We start from the raw sequence: 23,413 nt of genomic DNA on the forward strand, positions 1-23,413 counted from the left end.
CTATGGTTTTCCCAGTAGCAACGTATGGCTGTGAGAGCTGGACTCTAAGGAAGACTGAGCACCCAAGAATCGATGCTTTCAAACTGTGGTGCTGGAGAAGACTCTTACGAGTCCCCTGGACTGCAAGGAGGTCAAACCAGTCAATCCTAAAGGAAATCAACCCTGACTGCTCATTGGAAGGACTGAAGCTGAAGCTCAAATATTTTGGCCACCTAATGTGAAGAGAAAACTCCCTGGAAAAGACCCTGATGCTGGGAAAGATTGAAGGCAAACGGAGAAGGGGACGGCAGAGGATGAGATGGCTAGATAGCATCACCAATGCAATGAATATGGACTTGAGCACACTCTGGGAGAGAGCGCAGGACAGGAAGGCCTGGCATGCTATGGTCCATGGGGTCATGAAGAGTCGGACACGACTGAATGACTGAACAACAACAATTTTTTTGTGGTGTTTGATCAAAAATGGTCACTTGGGCAGAATGTCCTATATTTACTATTGTTAATTGTTAGATTAATTTCTGTTGGATTGCATTTTTAAAAAATCTTTTGTAAGCCATAATGAGTACATCAAACACAGTGGAAGAGAAGGATAGAAATAGTTCTAATAAAATAAATAAATTCCATCCTTGGTCATTTTTTTAAAATAATATTTTCAGGTACAGATGTTCTCCAGTTTCAGCTGTTCACATACTGTTTTTATTGTAGTTGGAATGGTTTTTAATGTTGTGTTTTTAATATTATATTTTAAATGTGATTTTAATATTTATATGTGAACTTCTTAGGGATTTTATTATATTTAGTGGTATATAAATATCACAAATAAATACTTCTTCATTGTCAAATACTTCTTCATTGTGGTTTGTGTGAAAGCGAGCTGAAACCTTGGAAAAGTAGACCTGTGGGAGTGTTAGGAAGTGGCATCATAGAGCATAGTTGTCAGGGTGGAAACTGAGCCCATAGAGCCCCAGAGTAGTTTTGATTCTGAGGAGGAACAGCAATCCGTGGGAGAGGAGCCAGCTCATCCCTCACAGGCACAGCAGCTGGCAGAGATTCCTCCTGCCGCCATTCCTGAGATAGATAGTGATCCTAGCAGTGAGAAAGTGCAGGAACGAGGCTTGCTAGATGCTCGATGCAGACGCAGAGAGCGACGAGTAATGGAGGGCGCGGAAAGGAGGCGTAGCACCCGTTTGGCGCGCAAGCAACGGCTGCCTCCCATGGACCGAAGGGAAAGAGGGAGGATCTCTCCCTAGCCCATAAGTTCTGGGTCTTCAAGTGACTTTCTTTCAAACGGGGATCAACTGCCTATTCGAAGCTTAGGCCACTCTGCTGTTCCTTGCTTTAGTCGCTGGTGATTAGCATCTGAAAGAGTCGTTAAGTTGTAAAAGGATTAAAGCTTTGAAAAGAATCCTTTCGTCTGTGTCTTGAGTTGGCTATTGGAGTCTACTGAAAGAGGCCGCCAGGGTGCTCCTGACAATAGTGATGTGTGACCTTACTCCATCAGGGAGCATCAATACATAAATCACATGGGTTAAGACAGCAAATTACACAGGCATCATTATATAATTTATTTACTCACTACATTTTATCCCACACTTCCTCCAAAGAGTTCAGGGTAGCATACACAGTCTCCTGCTTCTGTTCCTACAATACTCTGTAATGTAGGTTAGGCTGAGAGAGAGTGGCTGGCCCAAAGTTGCCAAGTAAGATTTGTTGCTGACTGGCCAAGGATTTGCACCTTGGCCTCCTACTCAAAGTCTAGTGCTCTAATCTACACTGCCCCCAGCCTGGTGGCTTCCAGATGTGTTTGACTACAACTCCCATAATCCCAGATAGCCAGCATAGCCACTGGCCATGTTGGCTGGGGGTGATAAGAGATGTAGTCCAATACATCTGGAGGGCACCAGGCTGTAAAGGCTGCTCTAATCACTAAGCTGCGCTGGGCCTCAATTGCGTGATCATGAGAGTATTGTCCACACTCTTCAAAATACAGTGACTGAACATGGTCATATCTGTTTTGAACAGCCTACTGATTACATGCTGGAAAATGGGGTTTAATTTTTGGCAACAACCAAAGCAAAATCCAACAAGGATGAGTAATTTTGGCTTACCTCTACTTTTGACGCCACAGGCACATCATCACTTGGATATGATCAAGGGTCTCTTCATACCTGAGTTTTTTAGCAGGATCATTCTTCTTTAATCACTGGTTTTCACAAGAGCTTTAGATGACACTGCTGCTCTCCTGCTGCTATCTCACAACTGTCCTTCCCTCTCCCTGTGTTATCTGAGAATGAGGAAAACCTGGCATTTTCTGTGCTTGCGACTGAAATTGCCGTCCCCCCCCCCCCAGCATTTCCCCTTTAGCCCTTTGTCCCACTTTGTGTGGGCGTGTGCTAGGGGGTGTTGCTGGGTGGTGTTGAATAACATTGTCATGACAACAAATTGGTGGGAAGGGGGGGCAGGTCACTTACTGGGCTTCCAGAGACCGTTTCTGCCTCTATCCTATTCCACTACAGGCGCCGAGATCCCCTTGAACACAGCAACGCTTACTTCTGAGTAAACTCTTTGGCTGTAAGGCTTTCCTTTCCTGGGAGTAAGTGCCATTGAAATCTATGTGGCTTGCTTCTGAGTAGGCATGCATAGGAGTGCACTGTAAGTCTACTTAGAGTAGCAGTCTTAAGGTCTCCCATCCCCTTCAATGCATGTACTTGGATCCTCCCCATCCCATTGACTTCACTGACTGCTTCTTCTCCCCTTTGCTCACCAGACTGATGGGCTTTTTTCCTCCTGGGTGGATAGGGGAGTTTCCCTTCTTAGCCACACAGGAGAAAGGCTTGGCAGTTAGGATTTCAGTGGGTATTAAAAGTGCCCTTTCTCCTCCCCTGAATAAACTCATCATGCAGAGCTTGGAATGGTCATTTGTAATAGTTTCCTTTTGGGGTGAGGAGTTGTTTTAGATAAGGCAGTAATGCTGAGGTGGTTTTCCATAGTACTCCCTCCCACCTAGCCAGCCGCTATCTCTTTTCCTAGCCCACCTTGCAGGGTCATTGGGAAGCCAGAATAAGTGGGAAGAGTAACAACAGCACAGGGTGGGGGGAAAGCCGGGTCTAAGGAAGAAAGTGACCTCTGCTAGTGATGGGTTGGTGCATTGACTGTATACAAGTCTGTTTGTGGATTTCTTACTTCTCTAGTTAGGAACCTGGAAATTGCTATACCCTTCAAAGTCAGTAGTGCAAGAAATATACTGCATTTAATTCCATCACAGACTGACCTATTTATTTAGCAGAGAAGGACTAGCAGCGCCAGCAACCTCGGGGTAAGCCACCGAGAAGACTCTTTTCCCCTCTGAGGAAGGAGGGGACCAGCTCCCAGAGCCCCCTCTCCAGGCCACTAGAAGGGCTTCCGGCTTCCCTCCTGCTGTGGAGGGACGGGCGGAGCCATCCATCATGTTACAGGAACCAATGATCAGGACAGGGGAGGGGGTATAGGGCCAGCAGCCGCCTTCTGTCCTGATTGTTCGGTGCAGCTTGGCCCAGCCATGAAAAGATATAATGCGGAGGGACGCGCTAGGAGAGATGCCTCTATACAGGGCCAGTGTAAGGCCTGAAAAGGATCTAGAATCAAAAGGACCAGTTTGTAGTGGGATAAAATACCAGGTGTGAAGAGAGCCCAACACGGTAGCCCTGAGAAATAATTCACAAGCAGCTCTCACTTGCTGAACATGTGTTTGCGTTTCATTCATCATGGAATAATTAAGCTCCTAAAAACTGACATCTTGTTTGCAGATTATTCAGGAACAAACAAACAAAAAGGGTGAAATTAATCAGATAAATTGTTTGCTATGTGAATCATTTTCTCTGCTCTGTTAGATTCCAAGGTGATGTTTATGTGTCTAATGTGCAAGGTTATCTGGCTGTAGCATTCATTGAATTCTCATAGCCTCTGTCCGCTTTTTGCATTGGGATCAAGCTTGCCAGGCTGTGTACTTAGTGAAGCTGCCTTCTCCCATTCTTCCTCTCTGGCAGGGACAGGCAGATAGGGAGAAGACAGATATTTAAAGAGGACTCGCAGCAGGCTTTTTGGCTGCAGTGTGAGCCTCGCATTGCATCACGTGACAAATGTCCCTACACAGAAGGAGGTCAAATGCTGGATCAGCCACCAGTCACGTCCCGCTCCTTGAAAATCAGGTGGGGTCAGAGGCCAGAACAGGGACCCTGTGGAGCACTGGACTGCTGGTCTGTGTGATGCACCACCAGTGCTACAGGGTTCCCTATGTTGTGCCGTGCCTTTAGGCCAGAGGGTGGCACTGCTCATCCTGGCAGCCCATTGGTTCCCCCTGCCCCGGAAAGTTGCACAGTCTCCACTATGGCTGTCTTAAGGTCTAGAACTGGCAAGTGAGGAGTCTGCCTTTAAAACAAAATCTATGTGGCACATACATGCTTATATGCATGTGTATTTACACTTGCCTTCAAAATCAAAACCACCATAAACAATTAAAATGAAGTTGCAAAACAACATGGGTTGTGCCATCAAAGATGCCAGCTAATAAGAACCTTCCACAGGCAAATATTCCCCATTCAAACTAAAATCCACAGAAGACCTTGCCTTGGAAGACAAGCAATATCTTCTGCAGAGACAAAGACCTCCGCTACTCTGAAAACAATATGCCTCTATGCAGCCCCCTCCTACCTGAGAGCATTTAACTGTGATTTATGTATGCATTTACTTGCATGTGAATCCAGCTTTGCATGGGTTGAAATAACCCTTAGTTTGATACAGTGAAGCCTTCCAGAAAAGTTATGCAGATGTCAGAATTGGACACACCGTGCCAGCCCTGTCTGAGTGAAACCATACATTCTGGTCCTCCTAGGCACAGCCCATGTCATGATGCACCCCTGTTGTCCCCTGAGGGAGAGGTCTGCTCACTCCATTCCCCCCCGATAGGGTGGCTGTCCCACAGCAGGGAGGAGGGGGCAGCTGTATAACTCTGTCCCTCAGATTATTCCCTGGCCTCAAACTCTGTTGACTAGGGAAGTCTGTCACCTAGTGACTGAGGATGATACTTCAGGCTTCAAACACAGAGCCACATTTAAATACATTAAAATTAATTAATGTGTTTTAAAAACCAAATAACCCCGAAGGGGGACACTCTTAGGGTCCCCTTAGTATGCATACCACATTTCAGGAGCCTATGTTTCATGGTCTTGGCGCTATGGCACTGACAGAGAGACACAAATCCTCTTTTATTCTTATTATAGATTTAGGATATTTGTATTTATGTATGTATATTTAAAAAAAACTCAGAAAAAAAGATACTTGCATGCCACCTTTAAGAGAAAATCCCTCTCAAGGTGGCTTTCAAAAGTTGTTATAACAATGTCACAGCAATAAAATAATAAGCCTACAAACAAAATCAACCACAATCCCCCAGCTAGCATGGCCAGGGATTGTGGGAATTGTAGTCCAACATATCTGCAGGGCACCAGGTTGGGGAAGGCTAGTGTATATATTTTATTTCTCCTTCTTGGAGATTTTGCATAGGAAAAAACCATAATGAGTGAGGTGGCCCAAAGATAACATATTCTATGAGACAGGCCTTTTAAAAACTCATGACATCCAGGAGCAAATTATATACTTATGCTCATGTTTATATATTGCCATCTCTCTCTACAAACATGCTTTCCCTTTTCAAATAAACGCACTTTAAAGTACTTGTTAGAAAACCTATTACATTGTCATATATTTTAAAATAGCCTAGCTTCCTTTAATTTGAGTGGAGAGCTTGTTGTTAATACACTGAGGTTGTCCTGGCTAGTTAATACACCTAACATTAATTACACCCACACTGCGAAAGAAGATCCTGGATAAAGGGTTCCCCACTAACAACAAGAGTAGTGGGGGGGTGGGGGGCTTGCTTTATCTCTTTGGAAAGGAATCCTCTATTAAGGATGTACAGAGAATCAATAAGCAGGTTTGTATCTTTTCCTCTCCTGCTCTCCTCTGAATAGCCAAAAAGCTTCCATGCTTCCGCCATTCTACGGGCTGCTTGTCTTCATAGCTGCAGCTCAGCGGGGATGTTCAAGCCTGTTTGACCTCTTATGACACTTATGTAAGAAATTTTTTTTGACACTTATGTAAAAGGCAGCAAATCTGCTATTATGAACATTCTTACAGCAGGTTTTTTTTTCTTTTAAAGAACTATCCTACTCACCTACTCAGAATGGTGAGTTCAGTTCCTAATTCTGGGGAGAGGATCAAGTGATGAAGAAGAACTCAACTCTCTAATTAACTTAGAGCAACTTTCTGGAACAGTTTCCATATTGTAGAGTGAGTGTCTCATTCCCAGATTTGTAATTTCATAAGATCATCTGCATGTGCAATCCCTTCCTATTACTGTGACAAATTCTTCAGCTGACCTGCTTTGCAGCCAGTGAACTGGAGGGAAATGGACTTCCTTTAGAGAAGAGGGTTTGTATTATTTATCCATCTAGTGGGTACATCAATATATCTGTCTGTCCATCTATCCTTTGTCTGTGTGCTTCCTCTTTTCACTTTGCAACTTAATGACAAATCTTTGTGATGTGAATCTTTGGTAATGAGCATTTGCAGCAGAGCTAATGTAAGTAAGAAAGTGATTTATACAAAGAGATTATCCCAGTAAAAATTGGACATATAGTATGCCTCTTTTTGTGCTTAGCTGCAAAATTGACCTGAAGCAAATTGTGGGAGGGGTGTGAGAGAGGAAAGCCACTAATGTGTTTTACTGTCAGATGGTGAGGCTCTGTGCAGGTGCATTTATTTATGTATTTATTTGATCAATTGATCGATTTTCGACTTTCCCCACAAAATGCACCATGTGGTATACAATCATAAAACAACCAACAGCAAAATCTATTTTAAAAAAGGACAAGACCAACTAGCATCAAGGCAAATATTAAAGAAACGGTGTGCATCTCTCTCTGTGTATACACAAACAGTACAAAAATGGATAACAAAAACAACCTCCAAAATATTGTCTCCCCTACAAAAAATGTTTTCAAAACTACTATAGTGATGGCCATCTTCTGCTTAAAACAATGTACAAAGGCAATCTGCTGGCCTTCCAGAGAGTTCCAGAACTCACAATGGAAAAAGCAGGTTCGGAGTACTTGTCAGACCTCCCAAGGACAAGGAGGCCTTATTAATATAAGGTCCTTAGGCCCCCTTCACACAGGATGCAAGTGAAGGGGGTCCAAGTAATGATTGGGGAGCAGAGCCACTCTACTGCCCCACCAGGTGTTGTGCGGTTGGGCTCTCCCCACCTTCAATATCCATGCATTAAGCACAGATGTCTGAAGAAGAGCCTCTATGCAGGACCTCTTCAGACATTTTCACTCAACACACAGATGTCTGGGGTATGTGCTAGCCTGGTTGTACGCCGGTGGGAGTGGGGCAATGGCAGGGCCCCACGCCTCAGTCACTGGAACACACGAAGGAGGCTTAGTGAGAGGCATGTCATGTAAAGAACACCTCTTTGCTTGTTCCAGAAGAATGAAAGTCTCCTAGGGTGGCCACATGTCCTCTTTTACAGAGGGCCATCCTCCATTTGAAAGGCTTTCCTGCCCAGTTCCAGTGCACATGCACATTTTATGCAAATCACCACCCTGTTTTGTCCTCTATTTGGGCGATGCTTTCCCAATTTTTGTGCGATTCATAAGTGGCCTCCTTAGTCTCCTGTCTGCTGGAGGCCAAACCAGGCCTGTAGTGCTTGCTTACCTCCTTGTTGTGTCCACACTTAGGGATCTCCTGTCACCACCACACACACCACTACACACAGTCACTACACTCACCACTACACACCACTGTCACCGCTACACTACACACAGCAACTTCCAGAATGTTGCTGCATCTCTCTCCTCTTTCACAACCCAGCTCAGAATCCATCCATTTTGTGAATCCTGTGGCTTAAATCCCTTAGCTCTCATCCATAACTCAAATGAAGCTTGACTATAAACCCTTTTCAGACTTCTGAACACTTGAAAAGGGCTCACATCTAACTGCATTTGCTGGCATTCATCCTTGCCTCTCCCTCCTCTCCTTTTGTTGTCTTTGGCCTCCTCTCCCTTCATTGTCTACGTTTAGGTTGCAAATTCCTTGGGGATCTGTTCTGGGGCAGACGTCTGTGAGCATGTGCATCAAGTCTGCCCAGTGCCACTTCCCGAACTGTTTTGCAAACCGGGCAGGAGAGGTAGCATCTTAAAGCTGAGAGGGATGGGAAGCTAAGGGAATGTGTGGGTGGGTGGGGTTGTAGGCTTTCATTGGGAGAGGCTCAAGTTGCCAACTTTTCAACCAGCCGCTGTAGCTATCTTTACCAGCAACTTAAAATGGAAGCATTACCGTTCCATGTGCGGAAAAGCTTCACCTGCTGACTTTTGTATATCAAGCTGCAGTTAAAAACTCAAGATAAATCCAGGCCATCTCCCCCCAAGTATTTGGCAATCTTGGGAGAAATTTTTCCCTTTCCCCAATGCCCTTTTCTCCCTAGAAGCTGTATAGGGAATTTGGACAGGTTTCCTTGCTTTAGGAGAAAAGTTGACCTCAGTCCAACTTAGTTGGGCTCAGCCATTACATAATCCCCATACTCAACACAGATCTGTTTGGATGCCTAGCAACCAACGCAGCAACCAATGGGGCAAAAATACAGATGAGGGTTTGTGCATTGGCTGCTGATGTCACAAAGGCACTGGTTTCCTCCTAAGTAGGGGATGAGCTAAAGCTGAATGGGACTGAAAGGATGGAGCCAGAGATAAGGGTGCAGATGAGGCAGTGGAGAGAGGTGAGGGTCCCAAGGCAAGGCATATACAGAGGGAAGAAACAGGGACAATGGGGAAGAAAGGTGAGGTGAAGCCAGCTGATAAATAATCTTATTTCCATATGTATGTCCACTATTTGGTGGGCATTGCATGATCATTACTGGTAATCAGTAACAACAACAACAATTGTTATTATTATTATAGACCATAGGTCTACCCCAGAATTTCAATTTGATGGTAAGGCAGGTTAAACATGTTTTAAGTTAATAAGAAAATTTAAAAAAATACCTCAAGGTGTGTGATGTTCATAACCCTTTAAGAGAATTGTTAATGCTCTCAGGGATTTAGAATGACTCTGGATTGCACGTGTTGTGTCTTATCCATCTCTCCAACTGGTCCATATGCTAGTAGGTTGTCAAAATTTAATTTTTAAAAAATATCTCTCAGCTGGATGTGGTCAGGGCTGGAGCCTGGTGGACTCCAGCAGGAGCAATCTAATATCAATAGTTCTGTGTTTTGTTCTTGTGGCTGGTACTGGTGGTGCGGATGGTGAGGGTGCTGCACAGGAAACTAGAGGGGCTGATCTATACTTATGGGTTTTTTCACTTCCAATGAGGTTTCACTGCCCGTCTTTCACACTACGCAGTACCCGCCTCGAATTGGAACCGGAATTTCCCGCTTCCGTGATCCCGCTTTCAATACCCCGATATCCTGGTATTTCCCCTTAATGTGCTCTGATTGTCCGCCTTTGCTACCATATCTGGTCGTAGTCCCCTCCCCTGCCTGTCCATATACAGCGGTGTTTGTATTTCCCTTCTATCCAATCACAGCTCTCAACAGCTCTATGTCGTCTTCCAGCTACTGATCGCATAGCTTCCTCAGCACTCAATGTTTCCTCAACAACAAGCAAAGGGCTGGATGTGTGTGTGCTTGTCTGATCTTGGAAGCTAAGCAGGGTCGGCCCTGGTCAGTAGTTGGATGGGCCTAGGATTCCTGCCTGGGAATCAGGCTTCCTGCATTGAGCAGGGGGTTGTTCGATCCCTTCAAATGAGACTAAGTTTTACCCCCTTCTACCCCCCCGCTTCAGCTTTTAAAAAAAAAATTAAGGTGTTATCTTCGAAGAATCGTGGCTTCTCTGCGATTTTTTTTTTTTCTAATTCAGGCATGAACTTTGAAGATTTGAAGATTCGAAGATGTGAATCACTACGATAGGCCATTTTGAGTGTTGTTTTGCCATTTCAGAAGAACAAGTGTAACTGTGCATTTAGTGCTGAACTGTAAAAATGATGTAAATTTGAATATATATGCTGAATAACCCCACCATTTTGTAGAGAAAGTAAAGCCAACCTCTTGGCTTGCAAGTTGCAACACAGCCTACAAGCCCCAGAAACAGCTGGTTATGTATCTCAGCTGTTGTTTTTTGTGCTAGACGAGATACACCCAGGCAAAAGGCTTGTTAATCCCACCCCCCTTCTGAAGTGTGAACTAGGGATGATGACTATCAATTTCAGTTTCTTCCAGTTTCACATTTTTTGAATCTTAAGTTTGGTTTGTCCCGAACTTTGAGAATTTTAAAAGAGGTCTGCCTGAAAATGTTTATGCATTTTTGTGCACATTTCTCCTAATACATTCATTTTTGGACATAATTTTACCTAATAAACACATTTTTACCAGCAATTTTCCTAATGAAAAGCATTTTAATGTTATTTTTCACTAATATACACATTTTTGTGTGCACTTCCTGCTAATATATATATTCAGTCATCAAAAACCCTGCCGGTTTAAAAGACCAGACAATACGGCTATCTCACATTGATCCAAGCTCCACAAAGCCAGGAAACTGGAAGCTAAGGCTGATGCCTTATCTCATATACCCCATGATCAGTTATGATGTTGTGCAGTGTCACAACTTGTGCTTGCTTACAACTTACTCTCCATGCACTCACACTTTTCCTGGGTCTTTCAGTCCCAAATCCAGATTGGGAGGATGGAGTACCTGGGACCAGCAAAGATACTCCACGTTGTCCTGGTCCTGTATTGCCTTATGAAGCATCTGAGCCTTACTGCATTGCTAGAGGTGTCCAACTGTGAGGTGACCCATGAGTGTTTGTTGCTTACCCCAGCGTGGGTGCATGGAGGGTATGTTGTAAGCAAGTACAATTTGTGACATTGCACAACATCATGACTGATCACGGGGCATGTGAGATAAGGCATCAGCCTTAGCTTCTGATTTTCTGGCTTTCTGGAGTTTGGATCAATGTGAGATATAGCCTTATTGTCTGGTCTTTTAAACCAGCAGGGTTTTTGATGATTGAATTTCCTTGGTTGTTGAAAAGCAAATGTCTCCCCAAGGTGTGTGTGTATGTGTATGTATATATATATATATATATATATATACACACACACACACACACACACACATTGCTCTGTCTGTGTCTGTCTTTCTCTTTCTCTGTCTTTGCAATCAGAGGTGCAGTGCTTCTGAACACTGAGGTCCTATTTCTAATATGAATATAAGAAGAGCCATGCTGGATAAGACCAAGGGTCTAGCATTCTGTTCACATGGTGACCAACCAGCTGCCCACAAGGAACCCACAAGCAGGTCATGAGTGCAACAGCACCCTCCTGCCCATGTTCCCCAGCAACTGGCGTAAAGAGGCATACTGACTCTGGCACTGGAGATAGCTAAGGCATAGTAGCCCTTGATACCCTTATCCTCCATGAATTTGTCCAATGCCCCTTTAAAGCTATCCAAATTAGTGGCCACCACTACATCTTATGGCAGCGAATTCCATAGTTTAACTACATACTATGTGAAGAAGTACTTCCTTTTACCTGTCCTGAGTCTCCCACCAATCAGCTTCAAGGGATGACCCTGGGTTCTAGTATTATGAGAAAGGGAGAAAAATGTCTCCCGATCCACTTTCTCTAACCATGCAAAATGTTAAACACCACTATCATACAGTCAAGGCTGGTGGCCAGTCTGAATGGTGGGACGGAGGGCAGGTCAGCAGAGGCATAAACAAGGGGTCATGAGAGGCGGAGCCAAGGGAGATCAGTGGATGAGGAGCAGTCTTTGAATCTCTGACCCATACTACTGAAGGAGAAAACTGAGGCACAAAACATGTGTGTGTGGGGGATCACATAACCACAGCAAAGTACTCCTTTGCATCCACCTTCTCCTATTCCAGCAATAACTCCCATTTCTCAGAAAGTCAGGTGACTTTAAGATGATGAATGGGAGCAGAGAGTCCACACAGCCATAATAACAATTATGATAATAATTAAAATAAGACGTGATACTCTCAGAGCCACATGGAAAAGCAGCCTTTGGAACATAGGAACAAGTTCTGAAAGCCAACATCCAAGCTTTTGTTCTGAAAGCATCCCCAAAGCCACCACACAGCATCCACAAGAGCAGGCCTACTCAGAAGCAGCACAATACAAATTTATTTATTTATTTCATTTCTCTACTGCCCAATAGCCGAAGCTCTCCAGATTATGCATATCTTTCTTGTAAGAAGCAAGGACTGGACTGCTCAGGTGAAAGTATAGGCATCCCTTTGTATGTAATGATGATAATGATTAATATATCCCTTGGAAGCCAGCAGGAACCCTTTGCAATACCCCCCCCCTTCACACATACACAAAAACACCCCAAACCATAACGTCAATGAAAATGATCATAATTAAATTCTCAGAATCACACAGAAAAGCAGCCTTTGGAATAGAGGAACAAGTTCACACCCCTGCCTCACTAATCTGTGGTGTATAATTGTCTGCCAACCCTGATTAAAAAATAACAGCACTCTGAGTATCTGTAGTTTTATACTTTAAACTCACTTTAATTATATCACAACTATAACTGCAGAAATAAAATGGAGCTTGCTTCTGCTATCCTGATGCTGAACACATTTACTTCAGAATCAGCACCATTTTCTTATAGAAAAAGATAATCTATTTCAAAAATTAAATGTTTATTTTTCAAACATTGTCCATCTGTATAGTTTTGTGTGTTTTTTATCCTGTAAGTTCTACCCTTAAAGGTGGCCTAAAAATTCCATTCGAGCAGGCTGTGCTGAGGGAGATGAGAGGGAGAAGCAGCACCATTCCTACTGAAAGGCTGGCTGGGGAATGCTGGGAGGTGTAGAACTTATTTCTGCCTAAACGTGCCTAGGATTGCATCCTATCCCCCCCCCCACACACACATCCCTCCCTATTCTTTTTTCCTTGTGTGTCATGTCTTTTTAGATTGTAAACCTGCAGGCAGGAATTGACTTTACTTACTGTTTATTTGAGTTCAACGTGCATGTGGATTGTTGGGTTGTAAACTTGATGTTTCCAAAGCCTTTATGGCATGTTTGATTCGATGATCCTCCTTTTGCATTGTGTTCTTGTATGCACCATGCAATGCGTAATGAGAAACAGCAGTGCCACATGGCTTCTCCATCTTGGCTCTGTGTTTCCTCCTCCCTCCCAATCCCCTTTCCTTTTGAATTATGTCTTTTAGAATGTAAGCCTGTGGACGGGGGCTGTCTTATTTCCTGTCTTTATAAGTCACCTTGGGAGACTTTTGAGCTAAAAGGCAGAATAAAGTGCAATAAATAAATAAATAAATAAATAGGCTTGCATACAATTTCAATCTATGAGCATCTCTACACCCGCCTAAAATCCTGTATTTAAAATGGGATTTCTGCTTCAGTTTTAAATGCAGGATCACAACGGACTCCCTTTACACGTGCTTCCTCCTTGCCCCCCTCCTTCTCCCCTATCTGAGTCTTCCATATCTTTCATTGATCTTGTGCCTCTTCTTGCCGCTTTTCCTCTTTTCACGGAGGGAATTCAAGCGGAACACAACAGGGTAATTTGATAGCTCATTATCTGCAATCAATTTAAAAATGGAACAAAGGGCATTTAGTGCAGGAGATGCCTTGGAGGTTCATGGTGTCATCTAAAGAGCCCACAAACTTCTGTGATTGAGTGATCTCAAAGCAGGATAAAAGCTCTGTGTGAAGGAGCCCTATATCTCTCACTCAAAAGTGGTTTTGAAAAAGTGACTGGCAGTGTGAAATCTTCTGTGATAAAAATTAATGAAAATTTCTGACTGCATGATACAGCATACTTCTGAGTCTGTTGTAAAAAGAATCCTGTGTAACTGGGAAGTTTGCACTTTTCTTTTTGTTTGAATCCGCAGAAATTTCCCTGACAAGATGTGAAATTGCTGTCTTTATACAGTATTTGCTGGACTTGAACCAGAAAGTAATGGATTGGGGGTGGTGGAGTGGGAAGAGATTTTAAGAGTGTGTTGAAACATCCGTGCCTTGCAGCATTTTCCCATCCCCACACCCAAGTCGATTCCTTTCCTAATGATGCCTTGGAATACATGGCATGTGCCTTTTTTCATAGCAGCTGCACACTGGGTTGACATTGTCTTCAAACTGTCAACCATAAGCCGAAGATCTCTGTCTTGGTTGGTCATGAGCATACAGCTGAAGCTGGGATTCCCCCCCCCCCCAATGTGCATCACTTTACACTTGCTTACATAGAACTGCATTTGCCATTTTGATGTCCATTTTTCCACTATGGAGTGATCCTTTTGGAGCTCTTCGCAATCCCTCTTTGTTTTAACTGCCCTAAATAATTTGGTGTAATCAGCAAACTTGGCCACCTTGCTGCTTAGTACTAGTTCCAGATCATTTATTATTACTATTACTACTACTACTACCACCATTATTATTACATTTATTATTATTAATTTATATCTTGCCCTTTTTCCTCTTGCAAGTAACCCAAGGCAGCTTCCATGGGCATCCTCCTCCTCCATTTCATCCTCACAACAACCATGTGAGGTAGGTTAGGCTCAGAATCAGTGAGTGGCCCAAAGCCACCCAGTGAGCTTCTTGGCTGAGTGGGGACTAGAACCCAGATCTCCTGGGTTCCAATCCAACACTCTAACCCCTACACCACACTGTCTTTATGAACAAGTTGAAAAGCATTGGTCCCAATACAGTTCCATGCTATCTAAAAAGCTATCTAAAAGTTCAATATGTTTGAAAATATATTTTAAAACTTAAACAGGAAAGCAGCGAACACCCTTTTAAGCTGTTAGACAAATGAAATCATGCTACACGAGAAGTCTTAAGATATGAATGGTTTATAAAGAAAATTAAATGAAGCCGAACATCATATACAGAAGTAAAATGTGAAACATGCAGTGATTACAAAGAAAATACATGTGTACACTATGGAAAATACATTCGAGTTTAACTCTTGCTAAGGCCTCTTTTTTTTTTTTTTTTAACCAATGCTAGTAGCCCCAGTAGGCCCAATGTTATTAGGCCCAAAACACTCTTAGTAGGCCCAAGTAAGCTCAGCAGCTGTTTCGATTGTACTTAGCTGCACTTAAACTTCCACCAAACTAGTTTCCAAACTAGTGAAATGTGGTGTTTGAAGCTTTCAGCTATATAGCAGTATGGTCCAAACCTTTTGAGAAAGGGGGGGGGGGCAGACTAAAAGGAATGTATAGTAGGTACCTCTGCAGATCCCACGTAGAGATCTGAAGACCAGGCTTTTATGGACACAGAGGAAGGTTGAAAGAGACCTCTCCTAGAATCCAGAGTGTAGAACGCAGCAAAGTCCAAGTATGGAAAATTAATCCAGGTGCGAAGAGAAAACTCTCTGGAAAAGACCCTGATGCTGGGAAAGACTGAAGGCAAAAGGAGAAGGGGACGGCAGAGGATGAGATGGCTAGATAGCATCACCGATGCAATGAATATGGACTTGAGCACACTCCAGGAGAGAGCGGAGGACAGGAAGGCCTGGCGTGCTGTGGTCCACGGGGTCACGAAGAGTCGGACACGACTGAACGACTGAACAACAACAGAGTGAGGACAACATTTTAAATTGAAAAGTGTTGTGAAGCCCATGCTTCACCAGTAAGTGAAATAAAATAGTAGGCAAAAACTATACCAAGCTGCTCAGGTGCCAGCTACCTGGCTGAGAGAAAACTGGCTTGGGGAAAGATAGCCCAAAATAGTCTCAAAGCCAAGAGAAAACATGTTCAAAAAGAGAAAAGAGGACTCTCTTTCTCCCAAGGGAGGCAAGAACCCCAAAAGCTCTCAAAACAAATCAAAACCTGCAAAGTTCAGAGTTAAGCAAAAGGCAAGCAAGCCAGGTTGGAACAAATGTGGTTCTTGTCTTTTTCACAGGGCGCTGTTGTTTTCTTTAATCCCCTGACAGCCCTCAATTTTCTGCTTTTTGATTGGCTCTTTTCTGTAGTTGCTAACTGGAAAATGTGGTTCTGAATGACATATGCAGGGGTGGGGGGCAGAAACCTGCAGGGACAGCTTCTCATTGTTTTAGGCAGCTGATGTTACTCTAGGCCTGATCTGGGTACATGGGAACACTCTGGACTCGTGGAGCAGCTAGCTGCAGGGACTAACAAACGTAACCTTTTCTCATACTGCTCCGTTGTCCCATGGCTTGGCCACAGCTTTGTCAGCACGATTGCCTGCTTCTCCGACTCCAGGCGGCAAAACTTCCTGCCCTCAAGGAAAGACAGGCCTGCTTATGAAGTAGTTTCACCCCCATTCCATGCCATAGCTTCCATCTAAGCCCTCTGTTCCCAGCACTTGAATCCAAAATGGGACCTTAGGGCACAATCCTATCCATGTTTAGACAGAGAATGCTGGCAGTTGTGGGCCTTTTCTTTGTCTAAACATGCATAGGATTGTGACCTTAGTAACACAAACGATTAAGGGGACAGCGGGGAGCAGAGGAAGAAGGGGAATGGCTGGGAGTGCAGACCAGTAAACGGAAGCAGTGGGGTCCGGTTACGCTGAGGGGATTCCTTGTCTGCGTGTACACACACACACACACAGGTCCCAGAAACTCAGTTAGCTGCTGCAGCTGCATTTTCTCCACACAGCAGTTATTCCCCTCCCCCACCCTCAACGTTCTGAGTGCCGGTTTATTTAATCTCATAGGGATTATTATACCAATAAAATTACTTAAAAAATAAGTAAATTGAATTAAAAAAAAGAAATTCCATTCTATTAACTACAATACAAAGGGAATAGGAAAACGTATATGGTTTTCATATATAGCTTCCAGCTTTTTGGCAAATGATGGACACAAATGATGGACACAAATGGTGCCAACACATGCTTTCAGTGCCAAAACTGCGGGACCGAGTATTTTATTTTTTCTGGTAACTTCTCTTTCTCCCTCAATCTTTAAACAATCTTCCTGAAATTTTCAGATTATATAAAATAGACATTTCTGTCTGGCACGTGCGATTTTCAGGAAGCTTGATGGAACCCTTTCGATTTTATTAAGGTTAGGGTAACTCACCCACCCCATCCCTGATTTTCACTTAACATGGTAGAATCCTTTTTTGACTGATCACCCTTCTATTGGAGGCACAACTGTGCCTCCAATAATTTCTGTACACATTTTTTTAAATTGCAGAACTCCCTTGCAAAATTCGGAGAAGCGTAAATGCCAAAGGATGAGTTGCAGTGCACACATTGGTTCAAAAATGCAAGTTTAGGTACGTTCACATTAACATGTGAACTCAGCAAAGTTTTCCTCCATCCTTAGTGTGAACAGAGGTTCTGGCAGACTCAGAGATGGCACTCCCGTGAGGCAGAATGAATCCCCCGCCTCAGGCAGCAGAGTAGCAAAAGCAGCAAAATGTGCACTCCCTCATTCCCTGTGGCCTCCACGGGCTGCTTTCCCACTGTGGCATTTGCCACAGCAGGACAGCAGGGCCGACAGGGCCCTCTGGAGCATCCACCCACTTGGTGACACTAGTGGCTGCTCCAGAGAAGCCACCAGCCCCCCTCTCCTGCTGTGGCAATGCCATAGTGGGAAAGCAGCTCATGGGGCTCTTTGTTTCAGGTGCCCCAAACAGAGGAGAGGTAGTTGCTCTCAGCCACCCACCCTCTGGCTCATGCTGAGTAACCTCTCAGTGCAAGCCAGAGGGCTGCTCTCTGAAGAGCTGTGTTGGTCAGAGAAAGCAGCCAACACAGCTGTCCAGAGATCTGGCCAGGCCCAAATGCCTGGCTCTGAGGGAGTCCTTCCACGGGTTCCTTGCATCCTCTATGGTCTCCAGTACCAGATGACCTCTTGCTACCCAGTGCCTTCTAAGATCCCATGACTGATACTCTACTATTGCACTTTCTCTTTTAAATACACAGTGATCCAGCTGAAAAAAGTTGCTAGCTCCTCTCTTGATGCTGAATAAAGTTGGCATCAAATAGATCAACCTAGCTTGTGTGTTAGATCAAATCATTGAATGACATTTATTTGTATAAATCTCTTTGCAGTGAATGTGCATAATTTGGTTTTCCAGGTTGCCAAATCTGAGGTTGTAATTTGACTGTACCCTCCAATCTGAGGTTTATAGGGGAATCCAGGATTTGAAAGAAGGACCCTCATGATCTCAGGCCGAGACCTAGCTTAATAAACTATCCAGGACTGCGGCTATGCTTCAGGCACAGAAAGGTACAGGGATGGGCCACACCATCCCCTGTGACTGGCAGGCTGTATGAGGCCTCTGGATTAGTCAAGGGACATGTAAATACTAGGTGTCTGGCCCTTGGTTGTTCAGTAGAAGATTACATCCTGCCTGCTGGACTCCAGCCTGGCCCACCTCCAGAAGGTGATGCCAGACACCTTAGGCCAGGGAACAGATGTGGTTCTAGGTATGGCTGTCCCCAATCTGGTCCAGGAAGTGCAGATCATAATTTTCAGGAGGTGCACAAGTGGTCTGCAGGGCTGGAAGTAACTGGAAGAGCTTAGTTATAGTCCAAGTGAAGAACATCCAGTTTGCAATGTAAGTGTGCTGCTGCTGGATCCTCTGTTGTGGTTGGGTTCCCAGGTTGCAGCTGTCACTAAGAATATCTTCACTAAGAATATCTCACAAATTACACCTGCTTCTGAAGCTGTGATCACAAGTGGTTTACAGTTTGCAATTTTAAAGGCTGCAGTGTTTATTTAATACAGTTTGTGTGGTGCTTTACACCCATCATTAATCATACACAAGGTTCGAGAGGAATGAAACCAGAAGAACTTGGGTTTAAAAGGTATACATGTTCCAACTGTTTGCAAGCAAGATTTACTTCCTTAACATGCCTTTGATCCAGAGAAGCACAAGAGAACAAAGATAGGTCTCTGCCCCATGAAGCTTACAATCTATACTTTGCCCTAAGGAGAGAATGGGATGGGAGGTATTCAGAGCACCATCTGGTCCAGTTGTATTGGATGAGTTCCAGTTGCTGAGGCCTGAGGATGTAGACAAGATCCTTGGATAAGCTCAACTGACCACTTGCATCCTCAACCCTTGCCCGATTTGGCTTGTTACATCTGATAAGGAGAGGATGGTTGGTTGGGTTCAGGGGGTTATAAGCTGCTCCTTGAGAGAGTGAGCAGTACAAGCCTTTCTGAAAGAGGCAGAAATCATGCCATTCCTGAAGAAACCTAACCTGGACCCAGACGTGGAAGGCTAGTTGCCAACATCCCCTTCTTGGACAAGGTGATGAAGCAACTGGTTGCCGATCAACTCCAGGCGCTGTTGGATAATGCTAATTCTCTAGATCCATTTCAGTCCAGCTTTAGGCCTAGTTTGGGGACAGAAACTGCCTTGGTCAACCTTTGGGATTAATGTTCCTTTAAGCATGCATAGTTGAGCTGTGCATGCTACTTTTATTTACTGTCCTGCAAGTGCGTAGAGCCCTGATTCAGATCAGGACTGTGGCACTTTGGAAGAAGATGCTTTAAACTTCCCCCTGTTTTTTTTAATCTGAAATTCCACTGCCTCCAATGGGCATATCTTCACAATGCATATCTTCACAATGGCTGGGTTCACACAACACAACAATCCACACTCAAGGTTGAGTATGGGTTGAGTGTGGGTTGTTGTTGAACTGTGGGTTGTTGTTGAAAATGGGCTGTTGTATTGTGTGTACCCAGCCATGCTAACTAACTATGATTTGTTAATCATGAACAATCCATGAAGAGAACTATGATTTGTTGTTGGGTTGTGAACTGTGGATTGTTTGTGGTTAACAAACCATTGCTTGTTAGAGTGGCTGGGTTCACACAACACAATAACCCATGCTTCAAAGACAACCCACACTCAACCCATACTCAGCCTTGAGTATGGGTTGTTGTGTTGTGTGAACCCATCCTATGAGTAATTAGAAGAATGTTTAGTTTGGCCCTAGGAGCGCCTTTTATCCACTTAGCCTGATATAACAGCTGCTGCAACCCTCTCTGGACAGAGATAGTCTGGCAACAGTTATTCATACTCTGATAACCTCCTGGTTGGATTACTACATACATTCTACATGGGGATACTTTTGAAAATCATTTGGAAAATAGAGTTGCTAGGCTAGTAACTGGGACTGATCGATACAATCATGTTACACCAGTGCTTTGTCAGCTGCATGTCTTCCAGTCCATTTTTGGGCCCAATTCAAAGTGTAGGCATTAATCTTTAAAGCCCTGAACAACTTGGGGCCAGAGTATCTAAAATAATGTCTTATCCTATATGCACTTGCTCAGACTCTTAGGTCATCTTTGGAGGCCCTCCTCTGGGTGCCTCCACTGATTGAAGTTAGGTGGGTGAGAAGACCTTCTCGCTTGTGGTACCCTGTTTATGGAATGTCCACCCCAAGGAGGCCCACCTGTCGCCCATACTGTTATCTTTCTGGCGCCCTGCAAAGACATTCCTTTTCCACCCCAGGCATTTTAGATTCTAGGTTTTATAGCTTAGATTGATTGAATTTATATCCTGCCTTTTTTCCTCTTTAAGGAGCCCAAGGCATCCTTAAATCCTCCTCGGCTCCATTCTGTCCTCACAACAACAACCCTGTGAGGTGGGTTGGGCTGAGAGTCTGTGACTGGCCCAAAGTCACCCAGTGAGCTTCCATGGCCGAGTGGGGACTAGAACCCAGATCTCCTGGCTCCCAGTCCAGCACTCCAGCCACTCCATGGTTGCTTTTATAGATTTTATATTGTATTTTTGTGCTGATTATTTTTATTGCTGTTTTTTTTGTGTATTGTTTTCACTCTTTTATCATGTAATCCACCCAGAGAACTTTTGTTATTGGACGGACTGAAAATATAATAAATAAATAAATAAATAAATAAAGGGAGAGGCAACAATCAAGGCATGAAGATGGGCAAATTGAGCTACAAATATTTAGACTTGTAACTGTGGATGACCAGGTCGTAGGCAAGGGCTTCACAGAAAAGATTAGTATTAAGGCTGAACCTGGAGGAAGAGAAAGAGATTACATCCTGTTTGAATGGCAATTTTCCTGCACTACATCAGAAGCTCCTTCTGAAACTCCTCACACTTGATTTTGGAAATAGCTTCTGATACGATGGGGAGAAGAAGGCAGCTGAGGTCTAAAACAGAAATTGCAAAGATGTGCTGTGCTGTACAGGTGCACAGACAAGGCCATAAAGCCCATGCAGTCTTGCTGGACTGGGACCAATGCGTTTAGGATTAGGATGTCAATGTGTTCAGGGGGAAATTGCCTTCACCTTTTAAAGTGTTTAATCACACAAATGAGATCGCAATTTTTTTTTTTTAAAGCTAGGATTGTAATGATTCTGTGCTTCTGGCAACCCAGTTCAGTGGTGTGATAGTGGTCATGTAGAAAACTAGAATTCCTAAGTATAAGAAACAGTTGTCAGTAGTAAACGTATACGGTATAGGGGGTGTGGTGCTCTCTGCTTACACATCTTTGTACTGTGGCTTAGAGAAGATCCTTGGATTTAAGGGGGGTGGAGAAAACCCCACTTAGGGCGCAATCCTAGGGATAGGTGGCCGCCTCCGAACTCAGAGGCGGCCGCCTATCCAATGCAGGGCAAGAGAAACACAGGGGGGATCATTCCCTCCATGGTTCTCCTTCCTTGCATTTGTGGGTAGACAGCCGGTTTTGGCTGTCTAGCTGTGGGAAGGTGGAGGAGGGGAGGCGGCTGCTGGACGACACATAGGATGTGTTGTACTGGCATTTCCGCCTTCCCCGCCCCAGAACGCCCCCCAGAACACCCTGTTTTGGCTGCTCCACATTCCTCTTCTGAGCATGGAGCACAGGGCTGTTCTACGCTGCCTCTGAGGTAGCGCGGGAGGGGGGGAAGGTCAGTTCTCCAGGAACCGACTTCAGAGCGCGGGCTCAGAGGTCGGTTCCTAGAAAACCACATATCCTATGGCCGTCTAGCTGCTGACTAGCAGCCATAGGATTGCTCCCTCCATTTATTTCTGTTATTTATTTATTTTATTTGTACCCTGCCTTTTAACCAAAAAATGGCACTGCAGGCGACTTACAATTAAAATTGATTAAAACAATCCAGTAAAATACAATAAAAACACAATAAATACAGAAAAATATTATTAAAAACAGCACCCAACCCAACAGATCCACTTACAGGTTAAAGACCTTCTTAAATAAAGTGGTCTTTGCCTGCCACAGAAGGACAGCAGGTATGACTATTCAGATAAACACAGATCTACATGTGCTAATGAAAAATGCTCTCATTTTGAAACAAAACAACACCACAGTTTGCAATAATGAGATTATACCATGATATTAATTTAAAGCTATTGGATAGGAGTTTGCATTAAGTATTTTAATACAATATTTAATGCAGGGCATAATATGTTATTTTTAAATTGGTTTCTTTCGAGTGCCATTTTATTCTTAAAAATGAGCAGCTCTAACAATTACACTTACAGAGCAAATCACACACCTGATTTACAGCTTAAACTGTTAATTTGCTATGTTTCATTGTGCACGCTGGATGCCAATTACTGGACTGTAAATTCACTGGATTCTTTTGTATTTGTTTCTTGGTGTGTGTTTTTAAATGGTGCATTGGCACTGGGAAAGTGAAAAGTCAGCTACCAACACAACACATGGGCAGATCCAGGGACAGAAGCCATGCTTATGCCAGAAGCTTGCAACCAGCTGACGCTTACTAATCCTGCTAGTGGACATGGACTTGTTGGCATGAAGCTTGGCCAGCAATGCGGGTGGGGGAATCAAATACTATCATGGTTATAGGATTTCATTCTCCTCCTATAGTCTTCCTAAAAAGGTCAGGTAACTGGCCATCTGTTCCAAGGAAATCCACATTTTCTATACTATAGGGATCTGATCCAAACAACATCACTGCAGGGTGCAATAAGGCAGCTTTGGTTCATGCCCTCTCTCCCAGCCCCATATAATCCCACAGTTTCTCCAGTCTTCGTAATTTAGCTGGCACAGCTGTAGAACTACCAGCAGTGAAAGGAGGGGAGTCTGCTATAACCTGCCAATCTAAATGCAGCGTATGCACCAGTCATGTGTTCTGGCTTGCCAGGTCCTTCACAAGCCTCCTTTTGGCAGTCCCAGGACGTAGCAGATGACATACTGCTTACGGAGTCCCTGGTGGGCCACTTTCATAAATTGCATGTGCCCACCCCAGCGAGTTTCAGATTGGCACCATCATATTCCAGGATCCTTTGCATGCATATGCATGTGAGAACCAGGCCATAGAAAGTGCAATACCCTGGTTTGACGTGGCAGAAACAGCCAGCCTTTTAGGGCTGCCTTACACATTTTACA

General features: G+C 44.0%; 1 long non-coding RNA gene across 1 annotated transcript in view; it reads left to right on the forward strand.

Annotated features, from left to right (window-relative positions):
- Nucleotides 1-23,413, forward strand: part of LOC146350576 (uncharacterized) — a 107,192-nt gene that overhangs the window by 79,561 nt on the left and 4,218 nt on the right. Inside the window, exon 4 of the long non-coding RNA XR_014789319.1 lies at nt 6,197-6,327. This is a non-coding gene — a long non-coding RNA (uncharacterized LOC146350576). The remainder of the gene's footprint in view (nt 1-6,196; nt 6,328-23,413) is intronic.

This window comes from Heloderma suspectum, chromosome 3 (assembly GCF_057233095.1).
Source record: "Heloderma suspectum isolate Gila_16-S chromosome 3, 16-S_ref, whole genome shotgun sequence".
In the NCBI taxonomy this organism is placed as follows: domain Eukaryota; kingdom Metazoa; phylum Chordata; class Lepidosauria; order Squamata; family Helodermatidae; genus Heloderma; species Heloderma suspectum.